The 9,997-nt window shown below is 57.2% G+C and overlaps 1 long non-coding RNA gene across 1 annotated transcript; it reads right to left on the bottom strand.

Annotated features, from left to right (window-relative positions):
• Window positions 1–7,411: 7,411 nt before the first annotated feature.
• Window positions 7,412–8,732, bottom strand: LOC142020707 (uncharacterized). The gene is made up of 2 exons (XR_012647489.1): window positions 8,643–8,732; window positions 7,412–8,594 (listed from the first exon to the last, which is right to left on the bottom strand). It is a non-coding gene; the product is annotated as an uncharacterized LOC142020707 (long non-coding RNA).
• Window positions 8,733–9,997: the final 1,265 nt, after the last annotated feature.

Below are 9,997 nucleotides of genomic sequence, written 5' to 3'. Positions count from 1 at the left end.
TGGGCCAGTTAAAGGTATTAGCCGACCGCTTTACACGGGCAACTTCGGCAGCGGCAGCTCCTACCGAGTGAGCAGGGCCCCCTCCTGTCCTGGCTGCCTCCCAAGGTTCCCATTTCGGTCCCACGGTTTCTTCATCTTTTCACCACAGACGTCCATTCCTTGGGTTTAGCTGGCTTTAAGGCTAGCGGGCTCCTGGGGTGGTGTCCAAACTTCTTTGGCTCCCTTCGGTCCACCACTTTGTTACCCCTCTGCCCAGCCCCCTCCTCTTTGCACATGGTCACTTGTGTGCAAAGCTTGGTTCTCTGCCCTTCACCAAAGGCCATGGGTGGTGCACATCCACCCAGCTCCGTGCATGGAACAAAATTCATTCCACCCCTGGACAGGGAGAGAAAGAGCAGCAACCCTGCTACACAACTCCGATAGATTAACCAACCCCAGCCCACAGAGCTATGCATCTGAGCGCAATGACATGAAACAAATACAGACCTTGGGGGATCTTTTAATCTGGCTTCATTTCTGAGCCTTCATAGTTCTGCTGTTACCCCCCCCACCCCCACCCCAAAAGAATGCGTATGTCTAAACTAAATGTTCTCTGTTCCAGTAATGGAATGCCACCCACTTAAAAACTTACTAAAACCCTCACTTCAGTACCTCATCTCCAGTCCTGGCCCCACAGAAGTGGGCACTTTTGTTGCACCTGTAACTGATCTTGCTCCAGCGTTGCTGGCACTTTGAAGGCATGTTTGCATTTCCTAGCCTTTGATCCAAGCTCCGCAGCTTACAGTGCATTTCCGTGAGCTTCGACAAGCTGACTGTTTTGTATGGCCCCATCCCCACTTTTTTTTTTTTTTTTTTTTAAAGGAATTATCCTGTTACCCTTTTGCACCGGTTGGGCAGGGGCATGGGACTGGCTTACCATGTGGTGAAACCAAAAGGTCCAGTTTGTATGGTGTTTTTACCACACATGCCTAAGACGTTAGATTAGGAGCTGATGCAGCTGTATGGCTGTAAGGTCGCTGGTGTGGCCACTCCAAGCGAGAGCTCGCCCTCCGCTTTCTTCACTCCACCCCAGCAAGCAGCAGTCCAAAACGGCGCCTACATTGGTGCAAGTTGATTTAAGCTGTATTAAAGCACACTTACCCTGTGTGATGGAGTGGGGGATACCTGTGTGTGTGTGTGTGGCTCACAGAGGGTGTGGGGCTCCTGCTGAGGGTAACCTTGATGACCAGGTAACACCTCTGGGCTGCAGACAAAGGAGGAGGTGGAGCCTGAGGGGTTTGAATTGGAACTGGGAGTTGGGCAGTAGTTAGTCTGGGCTGAGGGAGAGAGAGACAAAGGAGGGGGCAAGGCCCCAGCTCTGGGGGCCCCTTGGGGCCTCCTCTCCCCAACATGGATGGAACTGGCTGTCTCTGCCTGCTGTACTGACTCCTCTGTAGGATGCTGTGTCCTGTCGGCTAATAAACCTGCTATTTTCTTGCTGAGTAAGAGTCTCTCCTGCCTGTGGACAGGGTGCAGAGCCTGGGGGACCCCAGAACCCCATCACACTGGTGTCAGAAGTGGGATGTTCTGCACCCCGAGGATGGAGCATCCAGTAGTAAGTGACGGGCGCCACGGAAGAAGAGGGGCCTGCGAGACCCAGGTGTGCTGAAGGGCAGTGAGGTGCAGTTCCCCAAGGCGGAGGGGCCTGCGGCCGAACCCAAGCAACTGCGGTTGTGGTCCTCGAGAGGGGGTGTCACACCCGAGGAGGGGTTACTCCTGGGAATCTGTTGGAGTCGGTCCCAGAAGGTGAAGGGGCCGAGGACCCAACCCCCAGGAACAAGTGACCCCTGAGGAGGCTGACGCTGAATGAGTTCTTCCCAAGACAGTGTGCTCATGGTCCCTGAGAGCGGGTGTCACACTGAAGAAGGGGTTCCGCTGGGAGTCTGTTGGAGTCGGTCCCAGAGGGCGGAGGGGCCTACGGCCTAACCCTGGGCAGCTTGTGACCCGCAAGGAGCCTGGCACACTGAAGGGATTCTTCCAGGAATCGTGGGGTGCAGAGGGCATCAGCCTGAGAGCCTGCAACCACGCTGAGAAACTCCGCTGTGAAGTGGCAGCGCCTGGAAACTGAATCGAGATTAAAGAAGCTGGACAAGGCAGCGTGGATGTGCAGTGGCAGAGGTGAGGGTTAAGGAAAATCCTGCAGAGGTGAGCCCGGATCGGGGCAGGGAACCCTGGACTGCATGGAGCTCTGAACCGAGTGGCCTGCCACAGCTCAAGGAGGGAAGGAGCGATTCCAACCCATCATCTACTAGTGGCCAAGACAGACCTGCGAAGAGTTTTCCAGGCCTGGGCCGAGGAAGGTGCCTGTGTGTCTGTGCAGGAAAGCAGCTGATCCACTGGGAATGGCAAGTTGTCTGTGAGAGAAGCTGCTCCACCTTCTGTGTGTGTGTGGAGACCAGCCGGGGGGCTGGGACAAAGGAGAGAGTGTCTCCCATTGTCTGTCTGTGTTGAACAGCAGCAGCAGCAGCCTGGGGAGAGAGCAGAGCCTGCGTTTGGAAAAGGTGCCAATGAGGAAACTAGCCCATTGTCTGAGGAAGATTCCCCAGCCTAGGGTGGCTGGAGAAGGATCCACCAGAAAAGAGCATTCCAGGTGTGTCTCTGAATCCAGCCATGGGGGCTGGAGCAGAGGGAATGGCTCTGGGATGGGCAGTGGTGTCCCTGCTAAGGACACTGGTCCTTGGTGCAAAAAAAGTGCTTCTGCTTCTGGGGAAGTGAATCCTTTGCCTGAGCCTGTGGGGGCTTGAGATGGAGCCAAGATCCCAGAGCTGGATCTGAGGGCAGCTGAAGCCCAGATGGGAAGTGGGCCTACCTCTGTGTCTCTCAGGGGGGATGATGCTTTAACTTGGTCTAATCCAGTTAGGATCATCAGGAAATCCCAGAGACCAGACGATTCTGGTACTTGTTCTTTGCCTGATGCTGAGGTGTTATTGGGAGGGGGTGAGAGGACTCTGTCCTACCAGAGTCATCCTCTCGCCAGGACACAAGAACAGACGGGCAATGGAGTTATGCTGAGTGATGAAGATAAAGGAGCTGGTAGCAGAAGGGAGGAAAGGGATTCTAACCTTCTGTCTGGTGGTACTGGCTGTCTGCCTGGAGGGGGATTACGTGGGATGCCTAACGGGCCAGAAGTGATCCTGGGTGTAGGTGAAACCCAGGAGCTGGTTGTGGCTCAAGGGAGCAGTGCCCCCGTGGAGGCAGACAGGGGTGAGTTATTGTTTGGGGAAGCTCTTAAGGAAGAGAATTTCCCTGAAACTTTTCCTGACCCGTCTGTGGGGACTGCAGAAAATGGGAGTGAGGTGGAGGAGAGTGAACAGGAAAGGTGCTTGTCTGTAAGCACCAGAGCAACCCTTTGCCTGGGGAGAAGTTTGTTTCAGCTCCTGATGGCCAGGACCTGCCTGAGTATGAAACCACTGGCTGTGCTCTGGAAGGGTCCAAAGCAGGCAGGGTAAAAGTTTCTCAGGAATTGGAAGTTGGTGCAAGTAAAGTAAAAACTATCAGGGAATGTGAGCAGCCCTGTGAGAACCAAATAAAACAGCTGCACAATCAGTCTCTGTAGGATGCAGGAGAGCACCAGCAATTCCCCATCTCCAGATGGTGGAAACACTTATATTCTCACACTGGACTCCAATTCTGATTCCACGGGGAGGCAGAAGTTGGAGGCAAAAGGACAAAGGAGCTGTGGGCCTGGTGGGCCAGTAAGGGATAAACAGGGATTCCTTCATGTGGATTCTGCGTCTGGGACTCACAAAACAACTCTCAGAAAGCAGTTTGGTTTGCAAATTTCCAGACTGGCTGGAAGGGGGCTGTCTCCCTGAGATCATCAATGGCCCAGCTCTTGTTAAAAGGGAGGGCACACCCAGAGAGATCAGATTTCCACCCCAGGGGGCAAGAGAGAAGATTAGAACTTGATGGTGCTAAGAAAGGCCTCAGCCATTTATCCCCAAAATACCAGATTCTCAAAAGTTGTGGTCTACCAAAGAGCAACGTAAATGTACAGTGGCAATGGGTTTGTTCTGTTACTCACGCTGACTGCTGTAACCAAGGGGTGCTGCTACCAAAAGCTGTAGAATTGTACCATGCACTGAATGTTTGAAAAGAGCCATGTGACATGATGACATTGATGTAGAAGCATGAATTGTATGTTAAAGGAGTCTAACTCTGAAATGTCACCATTGTTCCCTGTAACTAGTCTTGCAACCTCTGACATGAGAAGGAACATTCCAAACCTATTGTGTGGCATGGAAGGGAAAACTGAGGCACACAGCCATTGTGGTGGTCTGGCTAAATGCCAAGGATGGAAGCATTTGTACCTTCCGTTACTGGACTGTAACTGAATTCCAGACATCGGCTGGAGCAGCTGTATGGACTGGTGGTCAGATGGGGCAGGACCCAGACCACAAAAGACCTGTTTGATCTGTTGGTGCTGCAGCATCTGTATGGGCTCTGCCCGCCCGACTTGAGAACGTGGCTGACGGACCGGGGCCGAAGCAGGGAGACCAACCAACCCAAGGGAACTAAAGGGACTTGCCCGGCTGCATCACGTGAAAAGGCCCAAGACCAAGCTCCTGACTTGGAGCCTCCCCCAGCAGGACTATGATGTGGAGGTGGTGCACATCGAGGGGAGAACAGAGGGTACAGCCGATGCCCTGTCACAAGGGGAGAGCCTCAAACTTCCCCAGGTCACCAGTTGAGTGACCCCGCTCAGTTCGGTCTGGAAGGGGGGAGAGATGTGATGGAGTGGGGGATACCTGTGTGTGTGTGTATGGCTCACAGAGGGTGTGGGGCTCCTGCTGAGGGTAACCTTGATGACCAGGTAACACCTCTGGGCTGCAGACAAAGGAGGAGGTGGAGCCTGAGGGGTTTGAATTGGAACTGGGAGTTGGGCAGTAGTTAGTCTGGGCTGAGGGAGAGAGAGACAAAGGAGGGGGCAAGGCCCCAGCTCTGGGGGCCCCTTGGGGCCTCCTCTCCCCAACATGGATGGAACTGGCTGTCTCTGCCTGCTGTACTGACTCCTCTGTAGGATGCTGTGTCCTGTCGGCTAATAAACCTGCTGTTTTCTTGCTGAGTAAGAGTCTCTCCTGCCTGCGGACAGGGTGCAGAGCCTGGGGGACCCCAGAACCCCATCACACCCTGGTAAGGTAAAAGCCTCCCATTTTCGCAGCGCCGAGGATACCAACAGGAACAGGGACTCAGCTGTTAAATGCACCATTACTAGTCCTGGCTTGACAACGCTGGTGCTAACAGCGAGGTTCACGGTGATCCGTCCCTGTAAGAGGCAGCCCCAGCTGCAAGTTGGCCATCCTCCCAGCCCCATGGCACAGCCACAGTAGGAAACCAGTTAAAACCTTGTAAATGAACGGAATTCAGAGTCCTTTCCCCTTATTAAGGGCTTGGTGGCACTGGGAGAGCCATTAAAGCACATAAGGTACAGACTGGGCTGGCCCCAGGGAGGTGAGGATCCTGGGGTAACCTCCCTCCTCTGCCTCCAGTGTATGCCTGTGCCCGAGCCCCTGCTCCCCTCTCCTGAGAAAGGCTGGAACCAGCGAGGGAGCAGAAAGGGACAGGCATTTCTGAATCAGGGAGGGCAGGACAGAGTGGAGCAGGCCTGCTCGTTCTGCCACTGGCCCTGCACAGCCCAAGCCCCACGCTCCTGGCCAGCCACTGGGTATGAATCTTAGTGTGGACAAACACAGAGTAAGACAGACTGGAAAATACCCATACAAGATGATGTACCATCTCAGAGTGCTGGAAGGGACCTCGAGAGGTCACCGAGCCCAGGCCCCCCACCCTCGCGGCAGGGCCCAGCACCACCCCTGACATTTCTTTTTTAAATCTCCTTGCCCCAGACCGCTAAATGGCCCCTCAAGGCCTGAGCTCACAAGCCTGGATTTAATAAGGCCAATGCTCAAACCACCGAGCTGTCCTTCCCTGTGGAGCCTAACTCAACAGAGACCTTGGAGTCATTGTGGCCCATCCTCTGAAAACATCCACTCGATGCGCAACAGCCATCAGGAAAGCAAACAATGTTGGAAAGCATTAAAAAAGTGAGAGAGAGTAAGACAGAGAATCTCTTATTACTGCTGTAGAAATCCCCGGTGCACCCACACCCTCGATCCTGTGTACAGGTGTGGTCACCTCAGCGCCAGAAAAGATACCTTTGGGATAAGGTCAGAAAAGGGCAAGAGCAATGACAAGGGGTGGGAATGGGGCCGCGTGATGCGAGATTAAAAAGGCTGGGACTTTTCAGCTCAGAAAAGAGGGGACTTGGCAGGGTTGTGATAGAGGTCTATAAAACTTACTGGTGCAGAGAGCAGGAATAAGGAAAAGTTATTGACTTGCTCCCATAATGTAAGAACTGGGGGACACCCAATGAAATTAAGGGGCAGCAGGTTTAAAACTAACACTAGGAAGTTGTTCTTCACACAGGATAGGCCATCCCCATGGGCCTGGGTAACTCCCTGCCAGAGGAGGTTAAGACAAGGACTGTAACAGAGCTAAAAAAAGAACTAGACAAGTTCATGGAGGTCAGGTCCATCCCTGGCCTTACCTGCACCAGGCTCACAGGCACAAATCAGGCCTTGGCAAGCAGTGCAGAGCAGACCACCTGCATGGAGCAATGACCCTGCTGGCCTCCATCCCTCCAGCTGAGCACTGCCAGAGCGAGCAGGCACACAGGCCCCAGCCCAGCAGAGGTGTGGTTTAAAGGTGGAGTGCCGGAACCCTGTACTGGCAGAAGCAGAAATCTGCTCCACTTGTGCAGGGCTCTGCCCCCACATGCCCATGGCCAAGCCGTCAGCAGGGAAGGGAGGCCTGTCCTAAATCTCCACGCAGGAATGGCCAAGTGCCAGGCCCCCTTCCCCACTCCACCTGGTGAGCCCTGATCTGCCAAGCCCCACTCTGGGTCCCTGCAGCCCCTTACCCAGCCTCTGCTTTCATGGCACCTGTCTTCCCTGCACACGCTGCTCCCTGGCTACGTGGATGGCAGGAGAACTCGGCTGGCCGCTTCTGGACTGTAGATGAGGCATTGCATTGTGCCTGGCGGACACAGAGCCAGGCACTTAAGCCTGCAGAGCTCTCTGCGCTGCCTCAGTTCTTGGTCCAACAGTCCGAAGCTGCCTGCACCCAACGCACCGCACCGCCCTCCCACATGCTCAGACCGACCCCAAGCAGACGCGCGGGAGTGCAGCTGGGGAACAGCAGCAGGTCCAAGGTGCCTCTGGAACAGAGGACACCTGCCTCACGGCGTGCAGGCCAGCAAGTCCAGCACCAGCCTAGCCGCCGCTTGGGGGCACTCAAGCCCTGAGAGGCACCTCTGGAAAGACCCTGTTTATTCACTCTGCAAACCCTGTACAAACACCACAGGCAACTGTCCTCAGCTGCAAAGTGTAAAAAAATAATCTTTATATACGAATCCAAGTTCATTTGTCACCAGCAATTCGCACTAAATCTCTGTTCCAAACTCTGGCTGACGGACGGCCAGAGACCAACAGCTTGGAGGGGAGTAGGGCCCTGCCAGCCATAGAGAACTCTAGCTACTCACAACAGGTGAACTGCACGAGTGGCCCTGCAGCCCACTGGGGTTCTGCCTGCGCCCTGCAGCCTCCCTGTTGGCCGCCCCCCCCCGAAGCTGGAACCCCACAAACAGCCGATTCACAGCCTTGAGCTCGGGGAGGGAGGGAGGGAGGGGAAGGAGCAGAAACCAGGGGGTTGTGGCACTCTAAAGGAACGGGCTGGGAGGGAAAAGGGAAGCTTGGAAGTGTGGGGCTGATGCCCCAGTGCATGACAGCTGCGTGGGCCAAGGGACAGCCAGGCATCCGCAGGCCACACGTGGTGCCCCACCCCCGGGCCATAGGTCACCCACGCCTGGTCCAGGCGAATGCACACCCAGGCCCTCCAGGACAGAGGTGCAGCAACCGGGACATGTGGTGCCTTGGGGACCTTCAGGTCCCTCCAGCAGTAGCACTCCCTGCTGGCAGGGGACAGGGAGAAGGAGACAGCCCAGATCCGCCTGCCCTGGGAGCACGTACTTGTTCTCTAAGGGTGCGTTCCACAGGCCACGCCTCGTAACCTCTCCTGGGCACCACCAGGGATGGCTCTAGCCTACGCACACCCCGGGGGCTGAGGGGAGCAGTCAACCAACGGGTGTGGGGACAGCTGCTGGAGAAAGGTGCAAAGCAAAGGTATTCTCAAAGCCGGACTCGGGGCAGGCACGGCCTGGAAGACAGTGCAAGCCAGAGAGGCCCCACTGCACTGCCCAGAGCAGGGCTGCCTGCTCCACAGACCAGAATCCAGAGCCAGGCGAGCAGAGGCTGCCTCGCGTCGCCAGCCTCCACCGCAGACCTTCCAAGGGGAAAGCTGGCCAGCAGCCGGGAGGCACAGAGAAAGCACCACAGCAGCCAGCCCCTGGCCACCAGACCAGGCGTGGAAAGCGAGGCCCACGGGCCTGGGCCCGGCCTCCAGGTGCGCGATCCACTTCCGAGGGAGGACGGGGCTGTCTGTGCTTCAGCAATCAGCCCCAGCTCGTCACGGCAGAGTACTAGCCGACAGCTCTCTGCCTCCTGCCCCAGCTCGTCACGGCAGAGTACTAGCCGACAGCTCTCTGCCTCCTGCCCCCTGCCCCAGCTCGTCACGGCAGAGTACTAGCCGACAGCTCTCTGCCTCCTGCCCCCTGCCCCAGCTCGTCACGGCAGAGTACTAGCCGACAGCTCTCTGCCTCCTGCCCCCTGCCCCAGCTCGTCACGGCAGAGTACTAGCCGACAGCTCTCTGCCTCCTGCCCCCTGCCCCAGCTCGTCACGGCAGAGTACTAGCCGACAGCTCTCTGCCTCCTGCCCCAGCTCGTCACGGCAGAGTACTAGCCGACAGCTCTCTGCCTCCTGCCCCCTGCCCCAGCTCGTCACGGCAGAGTACTAGCCGACAGCTCTCTGCCTCCTGCCCCCTGCCCCAGCTCGTCACGGCAGAGTACTAGCCGACAGCTCTCTGCCTCCTGCCTCCTGCCCCAGCTCGTCACGGCAGAGTACTAGCCGACAGCTCTCTGCCTCCTGCCCCCTGCCCCAGCTCGTCACGGCAGAGTACTAGCCGACAGCTCTCTGCCTCCTGCCCCAGCTCGTCACGGCAGAGTACTAGCCGACAGCTCTCTGCCTCCTGCCCCCTGCCCCAGCTCGTCACGGCAGAGTACTAGCCGACAGCTCTCTGCCCCCCTGCCCCAGCTCGTCACGGCAGAGTACTAGCCGACAGCTCTCTGCCCCACTGCCCCAGCTCGTCACGGCAGAGTACTAGCCGACAGCTCTCTGCCTCCTGCCCCAGCTCGTCACGGCAGAGTACTAGCCGACAGCTCTCTGCCCCCTGCCCCAGCTCGTCACGGCAGAGTACTAGCCGACAGCTCTCTGCCTCCTGCCCCCTGCCCCAGCTCGTCACGGCAGAGTACTAGCCGACAGCTCTCTGCCCCCTGCCCCAGCTCGTCACGGCAGAGTACTAGCCGACAGCTCTCTGCCTCCTGCCCCAGCTCGTCACGGCAGAGTACTAGCCGACAGCTCTCTCCCTCTCTGCCCCAGCTCGTCACGGCAGAGTACTAGCCGACAGCTCTCTGCCTCCTGCCCCCTGCCCCAGCTCGTCACGGCAGAGTACTAGCCGACAGCTCTCTGCCTCCTGCCCCCTGCCCCAGCTCGTCACGGCAGAGTACTAGCCGACAGCTCTCTGCCTCCTGCCCCAGCTCGTCACGGCAGAGTACTAGCCGACAGCTCTCTGCCTCCTGCCCCCTGCCCCAGCTCGTCACGGCAGAGTACTAGCCGACAGCTCTCTGCCTCCTGCCCCCTGCCCCAGCTCGTCACGGCAGAGTACTAGCCGACAGCTCTCTGCCTCCTGCCCCAGCTCGTCACGGCAGAGTACTAGCCGACAGCTCTCTGCCTCCTGCCCCAGCTCGTCACGGCAGAGTACTAGCCGACAGCTCTCTGCCTCCTG

This window comes from Carettochelys insculpta, chromosome 14 (genome assembly GCF_033958435.1).
Source record: "Carettochelys insculpta isolate YL-2023 chromosome 14, ASM3395843v1, whole genome shotgun sequence".
Classification (NCBI taxonomy): domain Eukaryota; kingdom Metazoa; phylum Chordata; order Testudines; family Carettochelyidae; genus Carettochelys; species Carettochelys insculpta.
This window is presented reverse-complemented; position numbering and strand designations above follow the sequence as displayed.